The sequence below is a fragment of the Peromyscus leucopus genome, chromosome X, assembly GCF_004664715.2.
Source record: "Peromyscus leucopus breed LL Stock chromosome X, UCI_PerLeu_2.1, whole genome shotgun sequence".
In the NCBI taxonomy this organism is placed as follows: Eukaryota; Metazoa; Chordata; class Mammalia; order Rodentia; family Cricetidae; genus Peromyscus; species Peromyscus leucopus.
Window position 1 is genome coordinate 88,442,024 of NC_051083.1, and position 27,079 is coordinate 88,469,102.

Below are 27,079 nucleotides of genomic sequence, written 5' to 3' on the forward strand. Positions count from 1 at the left end.
CCTCTGGCTTACATGAATCGTATACAACTGTGCTTTGCCCCCCAACCCTGGCACACCAGTCCCAGACAGTTTTGACTGTTTCTTACTTTCCAGATGTGAGACAACATACAGCTTTGAAGGGAACAGTTTTGAAGTCTTTGCCCGAAACTGTACTGCATTCTTTTGATTTTATGTTTTCTTTTTCATCTTTAGGCTTACTTCATGACTAGATTTTCCGAATATGCTTAAGGTCAACTTTAAGTTTTCTTAACCATCTTCCTTCGTGTCTGTCTTGTGCCATTTTGGTGTCTTCGTCTGCCACAAATACAGTGACAGGGTGAGACAGATCAAGGGCTGGAATGTCATTCTTTTAATCACAATGAATTTGGTGTTGTAATATTTTCTGTTGTACAACTGTTTCGTATATTTATCTTTTTCTTCATCATAGCTTATATACTATGGAGGGAAAATACTGGAGTCATGTAGCTAAGTGACCAAAATTGTTTTCTGTTACTTATAATGATTCTTTTCATTTTTGGAGACAGTTTCTTTGTGTAGCTTTGGAGCCTACCTGGAACTTGCTCTGTAGAGACAGGCTGCTTGAACTCACAGAGATCCACCTGCCCTGCCTCCGAGTGCTGGGATTAAAGCATATGCCACACGCCTGCCTACTACTACCATTTCTAATTTTTTATCATATACATACTTTATATACAAGGGAGGGGAATAGTAATACACACACACACACACACACACACACACACACACACACCTTTATACACTCACAAGTCACTTTCTAATCTGTGTCTATAGTAGATGTATCTAGTGTTGGCTATCTGGTTCATTTATTCTTTAAATTTCTACTTTGCTGGCACTGGTTGCAAAGAAGAGACTGTTTATTTTTTCCCAGAGCTTCTAAATATTTGTCCTTCTGATTCAGGTTCACAAAGATGGATGCAAAGAACCAAAGACACTGTTGATCTCGCTATACAGAGTCTGCTGAGAAATGAGTCTGTAGCAATCCAAGCTCTGGAGGATATGCCAAGAGTCTTTTTTGTTCCACTGTTCATTGCTGCCTTCGAGGGTGGGCATAAGAATACATTGAGTGAGATGGTGAAAGTGTGGCCCTATTACTGTCTCCATATTGGGTCATTAACTGTACAGGAGCCTCAACATGAACTCCTGAAAGCCATGATTGAGAATCTTCCAGTGCGTCCTTCAAGGAACTCTGCTTCTAGGTAAGACTGTATAATAGAAACATGGAAAGACAGAGGAGGTTATACACAGCCTGCTACTCTCCCAGAGAAACAAGTAAATGTGAGACTGTTGCCTGCAAACTTGGTAACACATTAAAGACTGATTGTATTCAATGTTAATTATGAAATCTGTTACTGACTGTATTCATGTTCATTTTGAAATCTATTACTGAGGTTCTGTTGATGGTTTACATAAGATGTTACATAAGAGAAAGACAGGAGCTTTAAGACTGGAGGGGATCTAATGTATAAGGATTGGGGGAGGAGGCTGAATTTTCATGGGAAAGATTTGTTGATAGTTTTACAAGGAGTATCAGCTATGGATAAAAGAATTAGTTCCTAGATGTCATCATTGATTCTACTCGGTTTCATTATCGTTGGCTATTTCTCAACTATTCTATCTCCTCTACCCCTACAGGAGACCTAAACTGAGGATCCTAGATTTAAGACAAGACAACGACTGTAGGACCATATGCCATGAAGACAGCATCAAGGAACCTTTCTGTTTCATTCTTGTACTTATTCTGACAGCTCTATCCTGAAAATAGAAGGGCAGCATCGTTTTGTGAATACAGAGTCCGTGGTTCAGTTCCCCAGGCCTGTAGAGTTACTAGTGGATCTTTCCCTAGATGGCTCCTTAGTGGAAAAGGAATTTTTGGTTTTGCTTACAAGTAAAATTAGGGAGAGTTCAGGGTCTTTGCACATATGCTGTCGAGATTTGCAAGTTGATAAACTGTGACAGCAAATGCACCCTGAATTTCTTGATCTCAACTGTGTTGGTCAGTTGTCAATTGATATGGGTTCACTGAGTGATATCACCAATGTCCTGTCTCAGATGGACCACCTAGAGAGCCTCAGTCTGTCTAAAGTCACTTTTAGATCTCTGGGTGGGAAACTCTTTAAAAATTTCCTCAGTTACTTGCAACGTATGAACACCCTTAAGGAAGTCAGCTTCTCTTCATTCTGTCTCACAGGTCATCTGGACAGAGTGCTCAGGTAAGAGTTTGGGCCAGGGCCCTGGGTTTCCTGGAGAGCCTGTTGAGACAGGAAAGAAAACATTCTTGGGTATTCCTAAACTCCTGAAAAGCTTTTATGCTTTCCCTTTTTTGATTCTGGGAATTTGAAACTGGAGAAAGAATTACAAAAATTAAGCACCAGCAATGTACAGACAAGTGCAGAAATAAAAGGTGAAAAACACTAGCCTTCTAGATATGAAGAGGAACAGGGATTGAGATGGGGAAGACTTTTTGCTGTAGCATTGATGCACCTCATCATAGATGCCCATACTTCACATGTCAGATCACTTTACTGTAATTTCCAAGGCATAGGCCATGAAAGTAGAGGTTGGTATGTAGGGACTGACCAAAGGGAATTTTCAGTTGCCTGCTCTTCTGATCCCTCCCCACTAAAAAGTGAACTGAAATATACAATGGATAATGTTGTAAGTATCAAGTGCTTTCAGTTTTTTCTCTTAATATTTCTTAAAATCATTTATTATAATGTACACTGTACACATTCTTAAGATTAAAAGAAATTGTATCTTCAGTGTTGAAAACAAAATTTCAGCAGATGTGGTGGCCAGGATTTTAATCTCAGCACTCAGGAGGCAAAGACAGGCAGATTCTGTGATTCAAGGCCAGTATAATCTCCATAGTGAGTTCCAGGACAGCCAGGCTACATAGTAAGATCCTGTCTAAAAAATTCTCAGAGTCACAAAACTATTAAGTGAATTAAAGCACACATTAAACATTAATACCCAATTATAATGCATGTGAAAAGTAGTTTATTCTAGATATAAGGTATAGTTTTCCTTATTCAGTCTTCATTCTTCACAAGTTTTTGTTGTTTTCTCCCTACAGAGTCCTGCCACCTGGTCTGAATTTCTTGTATCTGACATTCTGTGATCTTTCGCACAGAGACTTCAGATTTCTGGCCCAGAGCCTCAGGTCCCCCTAAAGCTGCTGAATCTTAGCAACAACCAATGTATTGGGATGATTTTGAGCCTTTTCAAACTCTTCTGGTAAATCTCTCTGGTACTCTTCGGCATCTAGAGATGAATCATTGCCTTATAAATGATACTGCAATCTCTGTCCTTATCCCTGCCCTGATTCGTTGTACTCATCTCCGTGTCCTGTGCTTTGCTTCTAACCCCATCACAATGCCTATGCTTGTGACTATCATGAATAATTTAACACCCTTGAAGAATCTAAAATATGTGATTTATCCTATCCCTGTACATTGCTATGAACTGTGGCTTTTCAGGGCAGTATAGACCGAAGGAAGCTTGCTATTGTTCAACTACAGTTGAAGGTGATGTTAGCTTGCAGAGAGGCCTGACATGAACTGGATCACTTACTTAGAATAAATTTCACAGTCCAACACAGTTTCTACCCTGATATGTACTATAGTACTATTTATGTGATAATATGTATATATATATATATATATATATATATATATATGTTCTTTACTTGTAGAAAATTACACTTAGGAATATATGTATGCAACTGATTCTTAGAGAATAATTTAGAAAAGATGGAGGACCTCGAGAGTTCCTGTGTATCACTGGTCTACTATTGATATATTTCTTTTTACTGACCACAGTGATGTGTATTACATATAATACAGGATGATCAAGTCCTAGTTTGCTCTATCTCTGTCCACACTGTTTGGTTCGCTTGTTGGTACATCACACAAATCAGAACAATGACAGCCTTTCTGCCTATATTTGTGGAAGGGTTGGTGGTTTTTGAAGAGAATGCTTTCATCCCCTAAGTTACTTTAGGCTGATTTTGGTTGCTTTTGGAATCCATCAGGATTTAATAGTGGGGCCAGGAAAAAAGACAGCAGAGGCTCTGAGGTATCAATAGAACCTTCAAGAACATAAAGACCATTTCCTACTTCTTGATGTAGGTCTGCGCTAAAGTTTCCACTACTTCCCATGAAGTCCTCAGCTGGCTCTCCAGCCTTTGTCACATGAATTTTTAGGTGGGATTTAGGGTCCTTCCTGTAATATTCCCCCACTTCCTTTAGTTCTCTTACTCTACTCCCAATTCTGTTAATCCTGCCATTTCCCTAGCTGTATAAATCATTCCCTATATATATTTTGATTCTTTTTCCTTTAGCTGTGCCCCATTTGGTATGATACATACTAGCCATGGGTGAATACTGAGTCCAACTTATTTTATTCTCCAGAACATAACATAATTATAAATTCAGTTTGCATATCCTAGACATACTTAGTAATGATGTGTGTAAAGTCTATAGTTAATAATTTGCACAGGGCTAAGGAATGCCTCAGTCTTCCAGTTGCTTACCACACAAGCCCGCCTGGCTCAGATCCGAACCTAGCATCTGTATAAAAGCTGGCATCCAAGTGCACACTGTCACCCCAGTGTGAAAAGGTGGAGGAAGGAAGAGCCTGGGGCCATGTGGCCAGACATTCTAGCAAATTAGGGATTCGAGGTTCACTGAGAGATCCTGCCTCAGAAAATATGTGTAGACGAAAATGCCAGATACTGAATTTCGGCATGCATGTGAGCATGTGTATGAGCACGCGCGCGCACACACACACACACACACACACACACACACACAGAGAGAGAGAGAGAGAGAGAGAGAGAGAGAGAGAGAGAGAGAGAAGCAAGTGCACACACCTCCTCCTACACATGAACAAGGACACATAAAAATATCTTACTTGTATTGTTTAATTTCTTGAAACAGTATACTGCATCACAAAGACATGGTAAAATATAAGATTAGGATTTGTTCCTTCCACATGTTGAAATGCCAAAATGACTACATTTCACTGACTAACAAAAAGAGTAGACTGTAAGTAATCATTTTCACATAATGTTTTCTTAATGAAATAAATTAGTAAAAGCAATAGCTTAGAAATTTATATTGTTTTCTTTTAAAGTGAGGTCATACTTGGTTTTAGTCTGACCACAGATAACTGTAATTGAATTTTGTTTTTACTAGTGATACTGGTAAATGTATCAGAATACTGGCAAAACAGTTAACATTTGTTTTTTATTAATTTTTGTGGTAACCTAGTATTTCCAAGTTAGTAAGAAAAAGCATGTTAAAATATACTGATATTAACGTGTCATATTTCTTTTGTGATACATTTCAAGTTTGTTCATATTTTCCATAATGCTTGTACCATGATAATAATGCACAAAATTTCAAAGACCTACTAATATGCCAGTGTAATGAGTGATTTACTTACATTGTTTCCAAGTTAAAAATTGTGGAGTTTTTGGCACTTTGTGTTAAATAAATATTAACATTAGATCTACCTGTTTCTTTGAACTTTCTCTTCGTTTTTTTCCATATGGCTCTTACTATATAGTCTCTGGATAAGCTGGAATCTCATGCTCTCAGAAGTACAGTCTCACCAGTGTGTTACAGTGGCAGAATACTGGGGAAGATGCAATTGGATCAATATTTTTTCCGGCCAGTGGGATCTTCAGTGGAGATTCTAGAAGGGGGAATGGCGAATGAAAGGGACAAGAAACACAAAGAATTGACAGTAAGACAGGTATTCTCATCAAGCGACAAAATTTATTTTGCTCAGGCAAGTGTTATAGCAAGCAGACCAGAAAGCTTTCTTTGGGAAAAGATCGGGGAAGTGTTGGGTTGCTAAAACGTTGTTACTAATGGTCAGTGTAGCAGAAAGATAAGGAAATGTTAAGTTATTTTATGATAACTCAGGACTTCTGCAGGCATGTCACAGTTTTCTGGTAAGTGGGTCAGTACTGGAGAACAGAAACTTAACTCAGGCAGGCAATATGGCATGGCTCTTAAAATTGTTCTTGGCATCTCCTCCCTTTATTTTATGAGGAAGTGTGCCCACCTGAATAGTGGTGGACTTTACCAGCTGGGGAAGACACTGACCTGACTCCTCCTAGAGCTGCTGAGGGCTTGAGAAAAAGGGTGCCTTTTGGGGAGGAGAAGGCTTAGGCATTTTGTTGCCTCTAGATACCAACCTCAATGCAAGTCAGGTTTGTCTTTCAGGGAATCCGAACCAAAGCTATTAAATCAGCCTTCCCTGCAGTACTTGGCCTTGCTCCCAGCGGTGTCCATACCGGCTGTTGCCAATAGGCATAGGTTCGGACTTTATGCTGCTCCTAAGGAGAAGAGGACTGAGAAATAACATAGGGATCACATCCTCAACCCAGCATTTCGAGCTGATGATAATGAACTTGTATAGGTTTTGATGCCAGGGAGTGTATTTTTTTTTTTGATGAATTTGATTAGCCTGCAAATTATAAAGGGACTCAAAGTTATAAATAACAAAAGGCTGACTAATGGTCCTTCGAGAGGCATCAAAAGGGAGAACGTGGATGATCTCCACCAGTTACCTGGGTGGCAGACAATTGCTGCTTATGTAGCTCTAGGCTAAGTTTATGTAACTTATTTATCTGGGTTTTTACCATTCCAGACTCATTAATATAATAACAACATTCTTCCCTCAGGAAAAGGCATGTCCCACCCTTTTCTGCTGTCAGCAGGTCCAAGGCCTGTCGGTTTTGTAGGGCAACCTGTGCGAGAGAGGTTAACTGCCTCTGGAGAGAGGATAAGAATGCTGCAGAAGCCTCAGTTGCTACCTGAAGTTGTTCAGCCGTTGTTATGAAGGAATCACCTAGGGCTTCTCCTACCAAGCCTGCAGAGACCAGGGAGTGGCAAGGGAAGTTCCGGCCACAAGGGGCAAGAAGACAACTCTTTTTTGCTTGGGCAAGGGTGGGAGGTGGGGAGGCATCCACCCCAAGAACTCTGCAGGGATCCTGAGTATAAGTTGTGAGAGCAGAGTGATGGGTAGGCAGAGCATGTCCTGTGGGATAGGGATGGTTAATTTTTTTTGTTAGAGTGCCATTGCACCAAAAGAAAAATCCAGGGAGGGCAAAAGGATGACAGGGTAATACAGTCTGACTGCAAGAGGGAAGGGAAACACTGGAAAAGCAAAAGTCAAACTTGGAGAGGCCTGGGTCAAGAAACAAGGTACTTCAGGGATGGGGTGGAAGCCATGGGGATTATCAGTGGTGGTGCAACTAAGGACCTGCAGCAGGGGTACTGCTATCAGGGAGAACGTTCCAAGGCTGCACATAGGAAACACAATGAGAGATTCCCAATGCCAGTAACATTGGCAAACATAAGGTCTTCTCAGAGGAGGGAAAGCCAAGAAAATGGAGAGGAGGGGGGATGATAGTTGTGTCATTAATATTTTTTCTTGTATAAGGATATTATGATGGACTGTAGACTGTACTTGTACATAAGAGCGCCAAATGTAAAGTCTGGAGCTAGGCCATGTGGCCATTTGGGCCATGTACATGGCTCCTTCTACTGGACTAGTCCATTGCAAGTCCCACGGGTCCCAAACCACTTGGGAATATCCTGTAGATGTCTTATAAAATTTAGGGCCATTCCATTCTCTCCCAATTACCTGTCCCTTAGCAGGAGGAATGGCATCATGAATTTTGCAGTAAGAATAGGGGACTCCTTTGCTTTTCTCCTTCAAATAAAATTTGCAATTGTGGACAGTCTGATCATACAAAAAACAGATAGCAGGAGCCACTTTGCCGGGGGAATTATGGAAATCAGTAAAATTGAGTAAAATGGGATTCTGACATCCTTGCAAGGGGCAATCAGTGGTAGCCAACAGGTGGCCAAAGGTCTGTGTTTTAGTATAATTAGTATAATTTTCAGTCAAATAAAAGTGCCACGCAAATGGGGATGTGTCGACTGGTCTCTGGTCCTGATGAGAAGGTACAGGCAGCAGCAAGATCCAGAATATCCAGGGAAATTCTCCCAGTTTTTTCTTCATCCGCATCTGTAAAGAAGGAGAAGGAAAGGGAAACAACCTCAGGGACTATCCTTTTCCCTGGGTGATTGGTTAGAGCTGACTTGTTTAATCTCTCAGGGAGCCAACGAGGGCCTCCTCTGTTTGGTCATAGATGCATGCTGACCCTCGACCCCAGATCTGGACTGTGTTGGGCCCTTTCCACTGGGTGGTTAAGGGGTCTTGCCACATGAACAATACTTAGTGGCTTTGACTTTGTGGATGCCAAAATCGATCCACTGCAGACCTTTCATTCTTGTCCAAGGTAAGGAAATTAAGGACAAAAAGGGCATGACATAGAAGATTTCGGAGGTGCCTCGTGTATCATACAGGCTTCCCCTCTTTAATTAATTAAGCATAGATTTTAGAGTCTGATGAGCACGTTCAACGGTGCCAAGACCCTGGAGGTTGTAAGGAATGCCAGCGACATGCTTAATCTGAAGTTGTTGGCAAAATATTGAAAATTGTTTCCAGTATATCCTGGGCCATTATCAGTTTTTTATAACTTTAGGCTTTCCTAGGACAGGAAAACATTGTAAAATATGGGAAATAACATTTTTGGAGGCCTCTCCGGCCTGGAGAAAGGCAAATATAAAACTACTAAAGGTATCAACTGTAACATGTATGTATTTAAGTTTTCCAAATTCAATTAAATAAGTAACATCCATTTGCCAAATTTCATTGGGAACCAAGCCCCGGGGGTTAACTCCTAGATGTTGAACCGGGAGGGAGACAGCACAGTCTGCAATTTTTTAACAGTTTCTCGGGCCTGTTCTAGGGTAAGCTTAAACAACAAACGAAGGGAATGAGCATTTAAATGGTGAAGAGACTGTGCTTGGGCAGCCTGAGAAAGGGATCCTGCAAGAACAGGAAAAAATGATTGTGTGGTTGCATGAGCCAAGGCATTTTTTCTCAAACAGAGGACCAGGCAATTTTTAATGGGCCTGTAGATGGCCAATAAAAAAGGGGCACTGTCTAGCCATAATCAAGGAACACAGCTGAAGAAAAAATGAAGCTACAATTGGTAGAGGGTTTAATAAAGGGAACAGTTTTCAGTAAGGGAACAGAATGGACAATATAAGCACTATCAGTATACAAATTAAAGGGCTGAGAATGAAATAGTTGAAAAACTTGAATGACTGCATCAAGTTCAACAAGCTGTGTTGAGGAATATGGGGAGAGGCAGGATGTAGCCTTTCCATCCACAACATAGGCGGCAACCCCATTGGCCGAGCCATCTGTAAATACCAGGGGAGCCTCCCTTATAGGTTGTGAGGAGGTTAATTTGGGGAAAACAAAGGGATGAATTCTGGCAAACTGTAACAAGGGATCACTAGGATAATGGTTATCGATAGTACCAAGGAAGGAGGAGCAGGCAATGGGCCACTCATCATTTGTTTGAAGCAGCCAATCTAATTGCTCTTGCGTATAGGGGATGACTACGGAGTCAGGATCTTTTCCAAAGTATTGCCTAATTGTTTCTCTGCCCTTAACAATCAGCTTGGCCATTAAAGATGGGTAAGTGGCCAGGATCTTTGAGGGAGAAGTGGGTAGGTGGACCCAGAGTAGGGATTCCTTCTTTTTTCTTCTCTGATGGTTATTTGTTGCCAAAAGACTCCTGTGGGGACATGGGATGTCGCAAAAGCTATGTATAACAAGGTCAGAATAGGATATCTGAAAAAACAGTTTGGTTTTGAATAGCTTTATTGACTAAAGCCAGAGAGACCTGGGCCTCAGGCATAAGCTTTCTGGCAAATGAAGGATTTGAGTCTCCTTTTAGAATCTCATTAAGGGGGACCAGTTCATCAGTGGTAAGTTTTAAATAAGGTCTGAGCCACTGAATATCACCTAATAATTTTTGGAAATCATTTAGGGTTTGAAGATGGGAGGTCCGTAATTGAATCTTTGGGGTTAAGACTCACTGTTGATAAAGTTCAAAACCCAGGCAAAGATAGGGATCTGCTAATTGGACTTTGTCAGGGGCAATTTGAAGTCCCCTTGTTGAAAGGCTATAGGTTAGCTCCTGATAGCACTGGAAGAATTGGTCTTGATGTCGGCCTGCCAAAAGTGTATCATCCATATAATGGAGAATACAGATGGAAGGCCACTTTACTCTGATGGCATCTATTGCTTTAGTCACACATTTTTGGCATAGAATGGGACTATTTTCCATTCGCTGGGGCAGGACCCTCCAATGGAAACGTAGCATTGGTCCTTGGAAATTAATTTGGGGAATGCTAAAAGCGAAATGTGATTTATCCTTGGGGTATAGGAGAATAGTAAAAAAAAAAAATCTTTGAGATCAATAACAATTTTATAATACCCAGAAGGAATTGCCACTGGAGAGGGCAAGCCAGGCTGTAAGGCACCCATGGGAACCATTACCTTATTTATAGCCCTAAGATCTTGTAATAATCTCCATTTTCCTGATTTCTTTTTAATAACAAGAATAGGTGTATTCCATGGGGAGTTTGTTGGTTCGATATGACCTGCAGCAAGTTGTTCCTATACTGACTCTATAGCAGCTGCAACCTTTTCTTTTGTTAAAGGCCATTGATCAACCCAAACAGAATCAATTTGTATTCCAGGTAGTTTTATTTGCATGGGGTACAGGAATGTCAATGGCCATTAGGATAAATTTTGAGAAGACCCTAATCTAGCCCAATCATTTTTAACAGATATTGGGATAGGTGTTTTAATGCCTGAGAATTTTTTCCTAAACCCGAGCCAGGAAGGAAACCTTGTTTAAGCATCTGATTGGTGACAATTTCATTGGAACTGCACATGATGACGTTCATTTGGGTAAAAATATCTCGGCCCCAGAGATTAATAGGTATGCCAGGGACAACAAAAGGTGTAACAGTACCAGAATTGCCTTCTTCATCAGTCCATCTAGGGACCTGTAAACTCAGTTGAGGGTTTGAAGTCTGGTCAATGCCTTTAAGATTGGTGTGGGATGTGGTAAGAGGCCACATACTGGGCCAGTCTCTATGGAATATAACAGTGGTATCAGCTCTGTGTCCAAAATTCCTTGGAAGGGTTTGCCATTAAGCTTGAGAGTTAAGAGGGGGCGGGATTGGGAGAATTGTTGAAACCAATAAATATCCATCGGAGGAACCGGAACTGATGTGGATATCAGTCTATATAAATAAAACACTGATTGGCTAGTGACCAGGCAGGAATATAGGCGGGACAAGGAGAGAGGAGAATTGGGGAAACAGGAAGAAGGAGGGGGAGACACTGCCAGCCACTGCCAGGACAAGCAGCAAGTAAAGATGCCACTGAGCCACAAGCCACATGGCAAGGTATAAATTTACAGAAATGGGTTAGTTTAATATATAAGAACAGTTAGCAAGGAGCCTGCCACGGCCATACAGTTTATAAGTAATATAAGTGTGTGAGTGATTATTTTATACATGGGTTGTGGGATTGCGATTGCGGGGCTTGGTGGGAGCTGGAGAGAAGCTCTCCAGCAACAGGGACCATCCTCATAGCAGGCAAATTTTTTATAATTAAGGTTTGAATGTCGGAGAGGAAGCAATAGGAGTTGGGCAGTGCAGGTTCCTGGGTGGATAGTAATCATGCTTGTACTTGTAGAGGCAAGAATCTTAAGTTCTCCAGTAAAATCATTATCAATATCCCCTGGGAAAATTTGAATCCCTTGAAGGGTGGTGCTAGCCCTTCCAATGATTAGGCCAAAGGTATGGGGAGATAAGGGGCCATAGACTCCGGTATTTAGGAGCTGAGGGCCCATTTCAGGGGTCAATATTGACTGGGTGGTGGAACAGAGGTCCAGTCCTGTGCTCCTTGCAGTTGCTCTCCAGAGATCTGAAATGGATTGGCAGGGTTGGGGAGTGGCTGAGTCTGGGCAGTGGCGACAAATCTGATAGCCCCTGAGGTTGTCCTCTGGGCTGGGGCCAGGGGCTGGCCCCTCTGGAAGTTTCCCTGCTGTTTAGGAGGTAATGGTTGACCCTGTGCATTTGTTTTGGATCTGCATTCTGAAGCCCAGTGCTTGCCCCTGCTGCAGCACGGGCAAAGAGAAGTGGGGGGAGGGCGCTCATTGGGAGCTGCATGAGGCACAGTGCATTCTCTGGAAAAAGAAAAAAAACTGTTGTTTGCAGTTAAAGCAAGTTTTAGGGTCTTTGTAGGCTGAATGGAGCGCAGCGCCAATGGCAAGCCCCATGGCATGGGCGAAGCCAATTCCTGAGTATAGACTGACATAATCAGAAAGTTCACAGGGCTGTGATCCGAACTCTGAAATCACTACTGTTTTCCAGGCCTAAAGCTTGACATACCTGATGCAGGAGAGAGACCCTAGGAATGCCGTGCCCCGTGCAGGGAGCCTGTACTCTATGACCTCAAAAGTCAGTTGCTTATCGCCTCAGAACTACTTTTCCAGTCTCCCTCACATCTCAAAACTCCCACCCCAAGCTGAGAGGCCCAGAGCTCAGGATCGGAGAGCAGTGTCCCACTGCAGTGCCCCCTTTCCCATTGCAAAGCTTCCCCTTATCTTCAGATAACTCCTGTGTAAAAATCTCCTCTGATTTTTCTAGGTATTTGACATTTGACATTTCCAGTAATATTAAGCAGTGCATCACAGTGAACTGTGATTCCCCTTTCAGCTTGTGCACAGTTCCTGAGGCTTGGGATTATGTCTTTCACCCAGCTCTCCATTTCAATACCCATTGTTTCCTGTGCATTCCCACACTGGCATCATTCTTCTGTCCCTCAGTGGTTTATGGTAACTGGTTTGTTTTCCGAATGGTCTCTAAAATTGAATTGCCCAGAGGGGCTGGAGAGATGGCTCAGTGGTTAAGAGCATGTGCTGCTCTCCACAGAGGATCTGGATTTGATTCCCAGCACCAATATAGGTTGGCTCACAAATGCCTATAACTCCAGCAATAGGTAATCTGACACCCTGTTCTGGAAGTTGTATGCAATTGCATTTACATGTTCAAATACACGCAGATACACATAATTAAACAAAATTTTAAAAATTAGGTTGTCAAGAAAAGACAACAATAGCATTTTTAATATAATCACGAAAAATGTAAATATTTGTGGAGAATTTTTGTTATTCCTATTGAGTCTTTTCACACTAGAATATAGAATATCCTTTCATTGAGACTTTTCACACTAGAATATAGAATATTCTTTCATTGTTCAAAGCTTCCTTAGCTGACTTTCAGAAGTTTTGAAAATTTCTCTCTGTTTGTCAAAGCTTATAAAAATATTACCCTTTTAAGTCAGCTCCTACAGGAGAACCCAGCAGACAAGATCAAATAAAAACAATGTAACTTTGCCAAACTGAAATCTGAAGTGGCCCTGTATTCCAAAAGAGCAGAGAGTTCCAATCACCCTGAGCCAAGGATACAAGGAAGGCCCTCTGGTTTACCTGGGCAAGGGAGGTGTCTTGAAGTAGATAATCTGCAGGGCTTTCTCCATCTCTTCTCTCCATGAACGCAGATCTCAGCTCAGCTCACGAGAACTTGCACACTACTTTATAGAAGGAGGTTTTGACTAATCTACAATGTCTGACAGTGGCAAATCAGATCTTGGATTTCAATGTGCTGGGGTTTGTGTCTTTGATCCCTCCACATTTCCTGATTGCCCCTTTGCTGTAGTTGTTTTGACATTTTATTTAGTATTCATACGTGGATATAATGTATTTGTAGCCAATATATCTCCCTTCCCTGCCCTCCAATTCTTCTCTTGTGGCAGTGTGTGCCTGGATCCCCAGCACTGACAGACAGAGACAGGTGGATCTTACGACTCACATGCCACGTGGTCCAGCAAAAAATGGAGAGCTGCAGATTCAGGAAGACACCCTGTCTCAAAAAATAAGGTGAAGGAGTGATGAGAGAAGACATCCCAGTGTCAACCTCTCTCTCTCTCTCTCTCTCTCTCTCTCTCTCTCACACACTCACTCTCCCACACACACACACACACACAGAGCAGACGAGAGAGAGAGAGAGAGAGAGAGAGAGAGAGAGAGGGAGGGAGGGAGGGAGGGAGGGAGGAGGGAGGGAGGGAGGGAGGGAGGGAGGGAGGAACATCTAAAAAGAAAGTAGTCCCTTGACACTTTACCTAGGCTCCCAGAGAGGAATATGCAGGTAGAGACCTTACCCTCTAGAGTTGCCTAGCTGTGAATTCAGTGGAGGTTATTTTTGAAATACCTTCTGCGGTGCTTGGTGGCTCACGTTTAACACACAGGAGGGAGAAGCAGTCAGATCTTTGTGAGTTCAAGGCTCCCATAGTTTATGTAGAGAGCTCCAGGAGAGCCAGTGAGGCGTCCCCCCCAAATTCTTATTATGACTGCTCCAGTCAAATGCCAAATTGAGGGGCTTTTACCATATTTTGTGCCTACACCAGTTTCCCTATCTCTGGGAGTCATTCAAATTGATGGTGGTGGTAGTGGTGATGATTGTCTGTTTTGATTTTGTTTTTTATTTCTGCCCCTCCCCACTCTGCCATTTGCATCTCCAGACATCATGGGTCTGCTCTCATGCAGGCTCTTGTGCTCGCTCTCTCTCTCTCTCTCTCTCTCTCTCTCTCTCTCTCTCTCTCTCTCTCTCTCTCTCTCTCTCTCTCTGACAAAACACAAAAAATAGATTTCTCCATTCTCTGTTAAGATTTCGAACTTCCTAGGGACTCTTCATTCCACTCCACCAGGACTTCTGTCCCCAAAATGCAATGGGTGTTCTCTCGCCAAGGTCACAATCATTTTATTTTCTCTAACCTTGTACAAATTCACCAACAAATTGATAGTTACTGTTAATATGTATTCTTTTGTCAGCTCCTTCTGTCTCTCAACAACAAATTTTCAGCATTTTCCCAAGGCCCAGAACAGTATACTGGATACAAATTCAAGGTCTTTCCTTTGCTGACTGTGTAGTCACGAGTACAACCCTTATTGTCTCCACCTCTCAAGATTTCATCTATAACATGGAAAGGGTAGGAAATTAGCCTCATATTGGTGCTGTGAGCACAGGGAGTGTGTGAAAAAGACTAGCACACATTTCATTACAGTCACTTTTATCTGTTCTTCTGTATCTTGGTTAGGAATTAATAGACCTGCCACTCCCAATGTGTAGACTGATGATGATGAATATTCAATCACTTTTTAATTGTCAGTTTTATTGATCTATAAATGATAAGCAGAAATGTATAGATTTAAGTGATACAGAGAATTGATTTGATGTGTGTAGATGTAATTCTAAAGAGTCTTATTAAATAAGAAATACAGAGCCAAATAAAGAGTTAAAAGCCCACGAGATCAGAGCACTAGCAAATAGCCTTTAGCTTACCAGCCCCTGTAGTCCTTCCCCTGAGAAAGAGACCTACTTCCTGTGTGTCTGTATTTTTTATTGACTTTATGTTCTGCCTTCTCATTGGTTTTAAACCCAACCACATGACTCCTTTGTCACTGCCTGTCTATACAGACCTCCAGGTCTCTATGATTGCTGCTGGGATTAAAGGTGTGTGTCATCAAGCTGGCTGTGTCCTTGAACACACAGATTCTGCCTGTCATGTGATCAGATTAAGTGTATGTGCTACCACTGCCAGACTTCTGCTAAATGGCTTGCTATTAGCTCTGACCCCCAGGCAACATTATTTATTAACATACAAATAAAATCACATTGCAGCACAAATAAAATATCACCATAGATGTGTGTATGTATAGTGAAATGATTACCTCAAAAGAGCTAATGACTACATCCATCAAATCATATAGTAACCTTTTTGTGACATGAATATAGATCCAGTCTCTCAGTATTATTTCAAGTATAATACACATTACTGTTAACTAATATCACAGTCCTTGTACTATATATTAGCCCTACAGAACCCATTCATGATGTAACTGAATACTTCTATCCTTTAATCAATAGCACCCTGTTTCCTTCACTCTTAACTCTGGTAACCCACGCTGTGCTCTGTTTTGCCCAAGCTCAACTTTGTAAGTTCTACATGCACGTTAGGGTTTCTTGATTTTTATTTATTTTTTGTGGTAGTAGAATTGTGATATGAGGCAGTTTGGACATTCACTTCTCTATTGAGGAGTGTCACTGTGTATCTTTTCACATGTTTATTGACCATTTGTGTGTCTTAGAGGAATGTGTAGCAGAGTCCTTCATCCATTTTCAAAACCGGGTTGGTGGTCTGAGCCAACTAGGATCACAGCAGGCAAATATCATGTTCAGCTGGTGTCACAGACCATCCCATCCCTCACCATTCTCCTTTTACATCTTTTCCCAACAAGGGTGTCTGATCGCAGCATGAACCCCTAAACTCCCTCTCCATGCTCAAGTCTCTGAATACAATGGCTTGCACATTCTGGAGATTAACCCTGTTAGATATAAGATTTACAAATGTTTTCTCCCATCTTGTTTTACTTTTTTCTCTCTAGGCGTTGTTATGTGATGCACTAAGTATACTACCACATATGGATTGCAACATATGATTTGGTAGACCCAAGAAGTCATTACCAAACCCAATGTGTAACTTATATTTGTGAAATGAAATTTATGTGGATGAGGTATGAGATTCTTTTAATATACAGCTAAAAAATTTTTTCTACCATTTTGAGGAGATTATTATTAGTATACATAAGGTATAATCATTCTCTATCCCTATAATGTTTGTCTGGTTCTTATCATAGTGATCTTGTCTTTATAAAATAAGTTAGAACTTTGCGCTGGGTGGTGGTGGTGCATGCCTTTAATCCTAGCACTGGAGAGACAGGCACAGGTGGGTCTCTGATTTTGAGGCCAGCCTGGTCTACAGAGTGAGTTCTGGAACAGCCAGAGCTACACAGAGAAATCCTTTCTCAAAAAAAAGAATAAGAGGAAGAAGAAGCAACTTTGCTCCACTTCAATGTCTTAGATTAAGGAGTATCTTTAAGCAGACTTTAGTTTTTGAATAGCATCAGACTCACAATAAACTAACAAAATGCAACTTCCATTTCCCTCCTGCTTCCCTCTTAGACTCAGAGCCTCACTAGGTGTCAAATTTCTGCACCAGTGTGGGTCATTTGGGCTAACAGGTGAGACTGAAGACACACCTGTCTTCCAGATGGGGAAAAGGGCATTTTGATTTTCTCAGACCAATAAGATCAAACCATATCTGTAAGATAATGACCCACCAAGAATGTAGGGAACCTGGTATCCCCAAAGCTGGAAAGCTGAGGCATCAGTGAGATTTAGCAGCAGTACCTACATGAGTCTTAATAGCCTGGGCAAACATTGACAAATTGTTAAGTGAAAGCAGCAGTTCCCACAATCGTGCATGATTGAGACAGGCATGAAGCTGTGAGGATCATGCCAAAAATCTGCAAAGGAAAGCCTGTTACAGATAACATAGAACCCTCTGTTAGGAATGTGAAAGTAGAAGGGTGGAGGGAGGACAGGCAGTGGAAGAAAGGAAAGGGAAATGGAGCAAGGGATGAATCTCATTGCTGCAGAGATGATGGCGCCCAAGGAGAGGTTGTGGAAAGTGTTCCATTTGTGAAACTCGAGTAAGTGTGAAAACATAATGTGGAAGAGTTAGGAAACACGTGAATCTTAATGTTGTGAGTTCCTCTCTTGATTCCCTTAGATCTCATGAGACACCTGGAATGAGAGTGAACTTAAGTTTAAGTTAGTGGAAAATACAAGGAAAACTGTGAAATAGAGGTTAGTATAACTTTCATGATTGAGGTAGGCAGAAAGCAGCAGAGATCCTGATGTGGTGTTGGCTAGATACTGATAGATCAGAGAAGCCCTGTGCTTGTGAATGTGGGATGGGTTGAATGGTCCAGGAAAGATACTACCAGCACTCTATGAAGTCTGGGAACAGCCATTAGGCAAACTTTGTGTTTTGCATCTCCATTGTGATCTGTCACAAAATATACCAAACAGACTCATAGACTCATCTAGGGACCTCCTTGAGTTACCTCATGGGCACCTCCACTTGGATTTCCTCAAAGAAATGATGACAAAGAGCCCCTATCATGGACCCAGGAATGAATCCTTGTTTCCAAAATCATAAGTTCAGGACATCCAAAGACATGTCTTCATTGGTGTGCATGTCTGTTTTTCATTAGAAGAGGCAATAAGAGCCAGGCGGTGGTGGCACACACCTTTAATCCCAGCACTCGGGAGGCAGAGCCAGGCGGATCTTTGTGCATTAGAGGCCAGCATGGTCTACAGAGTGAGATCCAGGACAGGCAACAAAACTACACAGAGAAACCCGGTCGCAAAAAAACAAAAGAGAAGAAGAAGAAGAAGAAGAAGAAGAAGAAGAAGAAGAAGAAGAAGAAGAAGAAGAAGAAGAAGAAGAAGCAGAAGAAGAAGCAGAAGAGAAGAAGAGAAGAGGCAATATCTTGGTTAACCCAAGGCTTACCAAGCTAATGCTATATCTAATGCTCTATCTTCACATTTTAAAAAGATTTATTTTCACTTGTGTCCATGTGTGAGTGCAGGAAGTATGTATGTGCACCAAGTGCATGCAGGTGACCACAGCATCCACAAGAGGACATCAGATCCCCTGGAACTGGAGTTACAGGAAGTTGTGAGCTGCCTGGCATAGTTGCTGAGAACCTAACCTTTGTCTTCTGCACAAGCAGCAAATGATTTTAACCCCTGGGTAATCTCTCCAGCCCCCATGTCCATTAATTTAAAGACCCATCAACATCACACCCTGTCCATGGACAATAGGAAGTTTTTATAAGATGGCCTCACGTGAGCTCTGTGAGGATGGTATCCTTAGATAACAGTTATAAATTTCCTCACAAAGCTTACGTCATCACACTGACAGAGCTGAGTGGAACTTTCTTCCCTAGCCTTTCCCAGAGAGCAGCCTCTCCTTTAGAAGATGGACTTTCAAGGCTTGAGGCAGGACCATTTTACAATCTCTTGGTGTTGTAGTCGGGTGAGTCCCCATCAACAGCCCTCTGGGTGATGAGAAAAGAGGAAATCCCTCCCAGGATAACTGCACACAGAATCACCATGAGATAGCGGGTCCCTAAAGGGATGAGAGAGGTTAGGGGAAGAAGAGCGAGGGGAAGTCACATGTTCAGCAAGGCGTCAAGCCAGTATTAGTTACAACCATCATTATTCAGATATTCAGAACGAGGTGCTAATTTGGGGAGTTTAAGTACATTTGAAAAACAAGGTTTTGTCATCTGATTAAACAGCTGGTTCTGGAATTATCATCTTTTGTTCTTTTAAATAGTATTTTTATTAATTTTTCAGAATTTCATGCTGTGTATTTTGAACTTACATCCCCACCTCTTGTAAAGCTTTTCTAGATTTCCCTTCACTCTATATTATAGCTCTAGGAACTGCTATAGCTCTATTATAGCTCTAGGAACTACTGTTAAATCTTTCATGAGGTACTAAGCACATTTTCAAATAATTGAAATATTTTATTCCATGATATTATTGGAATCTAAAGTTACATTCTAGAGGGAAACAAGACCCAGCTCAGTGCCATTAAGACTGAGAGGGAGAAGAAAACCCACTTGCCAGCCCAGGACTACCTGCCCTGCGGACCTGCCCAGCGCCACAAGTTGATGTCTGGGCCTGGGCTGCTGCCATGGCCCATATCTGGGTTCCATGCCCTGCTCCAGCCAGGTCTGTGTTGATGTCCTTGGCCCCTGTACCAACGAAAGCCAAGAGGATAGGGCTGCACAGAGTTGGTCCTGCCCTCACTGACTGCAACACTAGGGAGAATTGACACTCTCTTTAACAGCTACAACACTCAGGGTAGTATATCCCCAGCTCCAAGGTTTTTCTTTAGCTCTTTGTGGACACAAGTTATTTTATCATAGTGCCACCTTATGGCACAGTTGTGAAGTACAACCAGAAGACAAATACTGGAAGGCATTCAAAGGTTCAAATCTTTGAGGGACACTGGTGGCTTCTAGGGGGAAATTAGATCATTTTCCTTATCAAAGAGAAAGTTCTGTGCTACCAGAAGTGGAAGGTTTTCTGTCATTTTCCTGTTCTGAGACCTCTGGATAGAGATCTGCACAAAAAAAGTCAATTTGTGTCATTTTTGACTAGTTGATGTAAAAATCTCAGCTCCATATTAAAGGGAATAAGGGGTAGTTTATTCTGGAACCATTATGAGTGACCATGACACAGGGATACAGATGTAGGTTACCCCAAATTCCATGTTCCAATGAAGAAGTGGATTCACGTCTTTTTAATGTGTTTACAGCACATAAAATATATTGTAAATCAAGGCAAGTTTAAACTATATTGACAGGTACACCAGAGAAGGGGATACATTGAGAATGGAGAAGCTCTTTCATAGGCCTAAAACATTGTCTGATGTCATTTTTAGCTCTTGGATTGGTGAAGGTAGTGCTCTACCTCCTCTCCCTCCCCCTCCTCTCCCTCTCCCCTCCCCTCTCTCCCTCTCCCCTCCCTCTCTCCCTCTCCCCTCCCCTCTCTCCCTCTCCCTCCCCTCTCTCCCTCTCCCCTCCCCTCTCTCCCTCCCCCTCCCCTCTCTCCCTCCCCCTCTCCCTCCCTCTCTCCCTCCCCTCCCCTCTCTCCTCTCTCCCTCTCTCCTCCTCCTCTCTCCCTCCCCCTCTCCCTCCCCCTGTCCCTCGCCCCTCTCCCTCCCCCCTGTCCCTCCCCCCTCTCTCCCTCCCTCTCTCCTCCCCTCTCTCCCTCCCCCTCCCTCTTCCCTCTCTCCTCCCCCTCCCCTCTCCCTCTCTCCCTCTCCCCTCTCCCCCCTCTCCCCTCCCTCTCTCCTCCCTCCCCTCTCCCCCTCCCTTCTCTCCTCCCTCCCTCTCCCACTCCCCTTCCCCTCTCTCCTCCCGCCCCTCCCCTTCCCCTCTCTCCTCCCTCCCCTCTCCCCTTCCCCTCTCTCCCCCTCCCCTCTCCCCTCCCCTCTCTCCCCCTCCCCTCTCCCCTCCCTCTCTCCCTCACCTCTCCCACTCCCCCTCCCCTCTCCACCTCCCCTCTCTCCTCCCTCCCTCTCCCTCTCCCCTCTCTCCCTCACCTCTCCCACTCCCCCCTCCCCTCTCTCCTCTCTCTCCCCTTTCTCTCCTCTCTCTCTCTCCTCTCTCTCTCTCTCTCCCTTCTCTCCCTTTCTCTCTCCCTCTCTCTCTCTCCTCTCTCCCTCCTCTCCCCCCTCCTCTCCCTCTCCCCCACCCCCTCCTCTCTCTCTCTCTCTCCTCTCTCTCTCCTTCTCTCTCCTCTCTCTCCCCCTCCTCTCCCTCTCCCTCTCTCCTCTCCTCTCTCTCCTCCTCTCTCTCCTCTCTCTCCTCTCCTCCTCTCTCCTTCTCTCCTCCTCTCTCTCCTCTCCCTCTCTCTCTCCCCTCTCTCTCTCCTCCCTCTCCTCTCTCCTCTCCTCTCTCCTCTCTCTCTCCTCTCTCCCTCTTCTCTCTCTCTCTCTCTCTCTCTCTCTCTCTCTCTCTCTCTCTCTCTTCACATCTTGAACACTAGGTAGCTGTTCTGAAAATCCCTCAGATTTCTACTTTTCTACACAGACGTGGTAAGTCAATTAAAATATCAGATATTTTAAAGTAAAAAAAAAAAACTATTTAAAAGAGATTTTTTTTTCCACATTAAAAAAAATAGGTTTTATGTGTGCATTGAAAGAAAATTGGTCTTTGTTTGATAAAATTTTAAGGACTCTGAAAATGGAACAACTATATGAGAAGATTAATGATGGGATTATGCACATTATTACTTTTCTTATCCTTATTTTACTATTTAAAAAGATAGTCATTTTAAGTGCCAGGATAAAAGCTTTAGAAAAACCTGTTAAACCTGTTAAAATGAATTATAGAGAAATTCAGATTCAGACAGAAGAAATTGACAGTGAAATTGTTTCAGGACTGGATTATAAGGTTACAGAAATAAAGCATGTTTTCACACAATCACCCTTAATTTATCTGGTAACCACAGAGCAGCTACCTGGTCAAGTGATTGCACAAAATATTTGGACTCCAGTTGAAATGTTAGATTTTCGAAGGTTTAAGGAGGCAAGAGTATCTTATGGCATGCATTCCCCATATGTAAAACAAATGTTAAACTCCTGGTCAACTTAATTATACCACAGGACTGGCGAGAGCTGGAACATGCTGTTCTGGAACCCAGAGCACAGCTGCAGTGGCAAATGTGGTTCAAAGAGGAAGCTAAAACATAGAAATACAATAGAGGGCTAAAGGTATACAAATCTTCCAGGATCAGCTTGTTGGAGAAGGCCAATATGCTGCAATACAAACACAATATTTATATGATAACCAAACCCTAATTCTATTTTGAATAGCAGCACTGATTTACTTCAGAGAGGAGGAAGGGCACTTCAGTTATCCATTGGTCCTGAGTTTGAGACCTAACACATAAATAAATATATATTAAACATTATTTATACACACTTTTAAATGTTTTGTTACATAGGAATTAGACCCAAATGCATTCGTTTGTTTAGTTGGGTTCTATTGCTGTGAAAAATGCTATAACTTAAATGACTTCAAGAGGAATGGGTTTATTTACTTTCACAACACTCAGGTAATACTCCATCACCGATGGAAGTCAGGACAGGAACTCAAGCAGGGCAGTAACCTGATGGAAGTCTGGATAGGAACTCAAGCAGGACAGTAACCTGATGGAAGTCAGGACAGGAACTCAAGCAGGACAGTAACCTGATGGAAGTCTGGACAGGAACTCAAGCAGGGCAGTAACCTGATGGAAGTCAGGACAGGAACTCAAGCAGGACAGTAACCTGATGGAAGTCAGGACAGGAACTCAAGCAGGACAGTAACCTGATGGAAGTCAGGGCCGCAACTCAAGCAGGGTAGTAAGTAACCTTATAGAAGTCAGGACAGGAAAGGGGGGAACAGACTAGCAACAATCCTAGAATCCCACCTATCATTTATTATGACTAGGCATGTCAGGAATACTTTGAACAGGCCAGTCAGAATAATTTCAGAGAGATGTGAGCTTTGAAAATGTGAGCTTTAAAGAAAATTTATTTTTATTTTTTTTATTATTTCTTTTTAAGTTTTCCCTTGCAAGGGAGGGACACTACAAGGGTGAAGAACAAATACAGAGGGACTGGGAAATGAGTGGGATTAGGGGGCATATTGTGAAATTCTAAAAGAATCAATAAAAAATATTTTAAAATGCAATACAGTGGAGGATGGAGACATGGCTAGCCAGGAAGAAGACTGCCATAGGCCATACAGTTTGTAAATAATACAAAATAATATAAGCCTCTGTGTGTTTACTTGGTTAGGGTTCCAGCTGCTGCGGGACTGCAGGTGAGAGAGATTTGTCTGGACCGCTGGGAACTGGGCAGGCTGGAGAAACCTTCCGACTACAATTAGTGGTGAAGAGGTCACCAACTGTTCTCCCAGAGAACTGGGGTTTGGGGCTCAGCACCCACATGGGAGCTCACATCCATCTACAACTCTACTTGTAAGGAGCTGACGCCCTCTCCTGGCCTCTGAGGGCACTTGGGTCACATGGTGCAGAAACATACATGAGAGCAAACACCTACACACATATAAATAAATACGTCTAGAAAATGCACTAAAATGATGAGGCTGTATACACACTAGTCATTTGTTTCTAGGAATTCCAGAGACAAATTGTGCTTCAGGTTAGCGGCTCATCTTGATGACTTAAGCAAGAGTTAATACTAAGTGATTGGTTCCAGATAATCACTGTGTGATGGCTGGTGTGCATTCCCTCCCAGAAAGCCACCAATGGGCAAGATCGTCCTTCTTGAGGGTCTTAGGAAGTCCTCGAAGCAAGAGGTGTGGTAGATCTCATTGATTGGACGGACTAAACTTTATGTGCATCTCCCAGATGAGCTGATGAAGACCATATCAAGCATCATGTTTGTGTAGTCTTCTGATGTGATTCTCTGTGATATCCTGAGGTCAGACACTCCCTGCCACAGTTGTTAAACCTCTGCTCACTAGAGTCACCCAGAATGGGCTGGAAAGAGCAGTTATCTCTTCTCTTTGTATCCAGGGAATGAGCATATGGATAAATCTCTAATATGCCTATTGCTTCAGCCATTCGCTTTGCAGCTTGCATCAAGCCAGTTAACAGACACAGATTAATACACAAAAGCCATTTTTAAAAAAGTCAAATTCATTCTGAGTGCACTCTCAAATAGTAAAGGGAGAAGTCAACAGGAGTTCTTCCTAAGGGCCACCAAGATAGCATAGAGTTACTGTGTCTCATGCCTTCACAAATTACAACAGAATTCTCTAAACAAAATAAACTCAAGTTGAATTATAAGTAAAAATTTCATCTTTATCCCACAGTAAAACCAACACCAGAGTGTTTATTCAAACATCAGACAGCGGAGATAACATCAGCTGGCACATCAAAGTGACTCAAGATGAGTACAGACAGCTTCCCTACTACAAACACAGAGTTAAAGATTAAACTACCTGCAGACAGATGCCAAGCCAGGCTATGGAGAAAAGTAAGCAAAGGGAGCCTGCTGCCAAACAAAATCATAGCTGTCCTGTCACATAAACAGCTGTCCAACAACGGAAAAAGCCTTCAGAAGGACAGGCCTTGCACACGTGCCCTCTTTACACATGGATACCAAGAGCAGAAAACAAACCAGGTCCGTATGGCATGAGAGTAGGGACTAGAGAGAACAGCATCAAGATTAGCAACAGAAGAAGCCAATCAGCAGAGGAAGACTGAAAACACTGCCTTCCTTTACAACAAGAGGAGCTTAGGTGGGAAAAGACAAAGGATACCAACAAGAGACTGGTGCTATATTCAGCACTGATAGTGTGCGGGGCGTTTACCCTCCAACCCCACAGTTCCCCAGAGTTTTCTTGAGTGCAAGCAGCAGGAAATATTAGATAGAAGGATTTACATTGTGGAGATAATCAGACAGAAAATAAAGGATAGGCCTGGGCCCTATTCCAATGGGCCCCAATTTTCTCTGCCCCAGGGTATTTATAGAGACACCAAGGGGTGGAGCAAAAGACCTTCCCCCAGCACAGCTAAGTGCAGACCATCTCAGACAACTGCACTCAGGCCCATGGTCCTAATCATCCATCTATGTAGATCTGCTGGACAAAGCCACAAGGAACCTGAAAATGGCCTCCAACAAGTCCCCCTTTGTTAATATATAAAAAATAACTCATTAATAGCTTACAGCAATCTCCGACCTGTTTTAACTCGCAGAATGGGAGTAGAGGATGATAAAGATGGCATTTCTTTCTTGGATTAGGTCCAAGGTGACTACAGCAGTCTTTAGCTGCATCAAGTCCTTTCTAAACTAAAAACTTAATGCAATTGCAAACTTAAATCTTTCCTTAACTTCAAACCAGGGTGCATTAATATCAATAGGTTAACATAAATCCTGCAAACATACATTCAACCTTAATTCACTCATAACTCCTTTTCTTTATAATTTTTTAAAACAAAATCTCAATCCCAGTTAGAAAATTCCAAATTTACACAATTCCTACAAACCCATATTGAAAAGCCATATTCTCAATCTAACCATTAGTACTTTTAAAACTTTTAGCAAAACACCCAAAAGCAGTTTCTTAATAAAACTATTTACACTTTAAGTAATTTTAGTATACCCATTTGTATTTCTTAGTAACAAAACATTACATTAATCCACTCAAATAACAAGACAATATTTTTAAATGAAATAGACTTAGGAATATTAACTCTCCAATTTCTTTATAATTTTTAAAACCAAATATCAAGCCTAGTTAGAAAAATCAAAATTTTCCATTTAAACAGTTCCATTTGTAACACAAAACAGTTCCATAAATAATTTCATTTTTACATAAACAATTTCATAAAACAATTCCATTTTTGACACAAAACAATTCATGAATCAGTTAATGACGCATATGTGCATACACAAAACTGCATCTTAAGTCTAGGTGGAAACAATAAATTTCTTCTTTTAAACAGTTCCATTTTTAACACAAATAATTCCAGAGAACTGTTCCTAAGTCATCACTATAAGTAAATCCAATGAAACCCATTGCAATGAAATCACTATTGTTCATTTCATTTCTTAAGTCCCAAAATTCAAACACTAAATTCTGGTGCTAGCCTTTCAAATATGAAGAAATCCATAACAAAGACCCTTTTTGTAGTTTTAGCTCATTTTTTTAAGTTCAAAAAGTTCAAAAAATAAATTCTGGTATCAGACTTTCAATTTACAAATATAAAGAGGCGTTTTACAACCAAAAATTTTCAATTACCAATTTTAGTTCAAACAACCGTCTCTGCAACTTTCATTCTCAAGTCAGAGACCTTTTTAGTTATAGTAATATTTTAAACTGAACTGTTGTTGCTGTAAGCTCAGGTTTTTCTGTGTTGCGTTGATTTTCCATGGATCTCAGATGTGGATGCCTTGTGCCATTCTGGCGTCTGCCATTCTTAGCTTCTTTTTTTTTTTAATTTTTTGTTTTTTTTTTATTTTTTTCAAGACAGGGTTTCTTCATGTAGTTGTTGTTGTTTTATTTATTTATTATGTATACAGAAGAGGGTATTTATTTATTATGTATATAGAAGAGGGCACCAGATCTCATTACAGATGGTTGTGAGCCACCATGTGTTTGCTGGGAATTGAAGGAATTGAACTCAGGACCTCTGCAAGAACAACCAGTGTTCTTAACCTCTGAGCCATCTCTCCAGCCCTCCATTCTTAGCTTCTTAGTGGCTTCTGGAGCATAGACTCACACTCAACATTTATACTTTACAAACTCACATATAACATATGCTTAAGCATAAACTCACATATAACATATACTTATTTATATATTTCTTATTTACTTATATCCTTAAGGAAACTCTGTAAGACTACCTTAGCAAATATATTATTTACTTCTTATATTCATCTTATATTCTTATTTAAACCTACATTTACAACTAGCATCTTTACTTCTTACAAGCTTATTACTACGTATCTTAGGACTACCTTAGATACTTCTTGCAAGCTTATATTCTTAAAGAAATTCTATAGATTTTACAAACTTATATTCCTAAGAACT

The 27,079-nt window shown here is 41.7% G+C and overlaps 1 pseudogene; it reads left to right on the forward strand.

The window, feature by feature from the left end:
• Positions 1-933: 933 nt before the first annotated feature.
• On the forward strand, positions 934-3,600 carry LOC114685838 (annotated as a pseudogene).
• Positions 3,601-27,079: the final 23,479 nt, after the last annotated feature.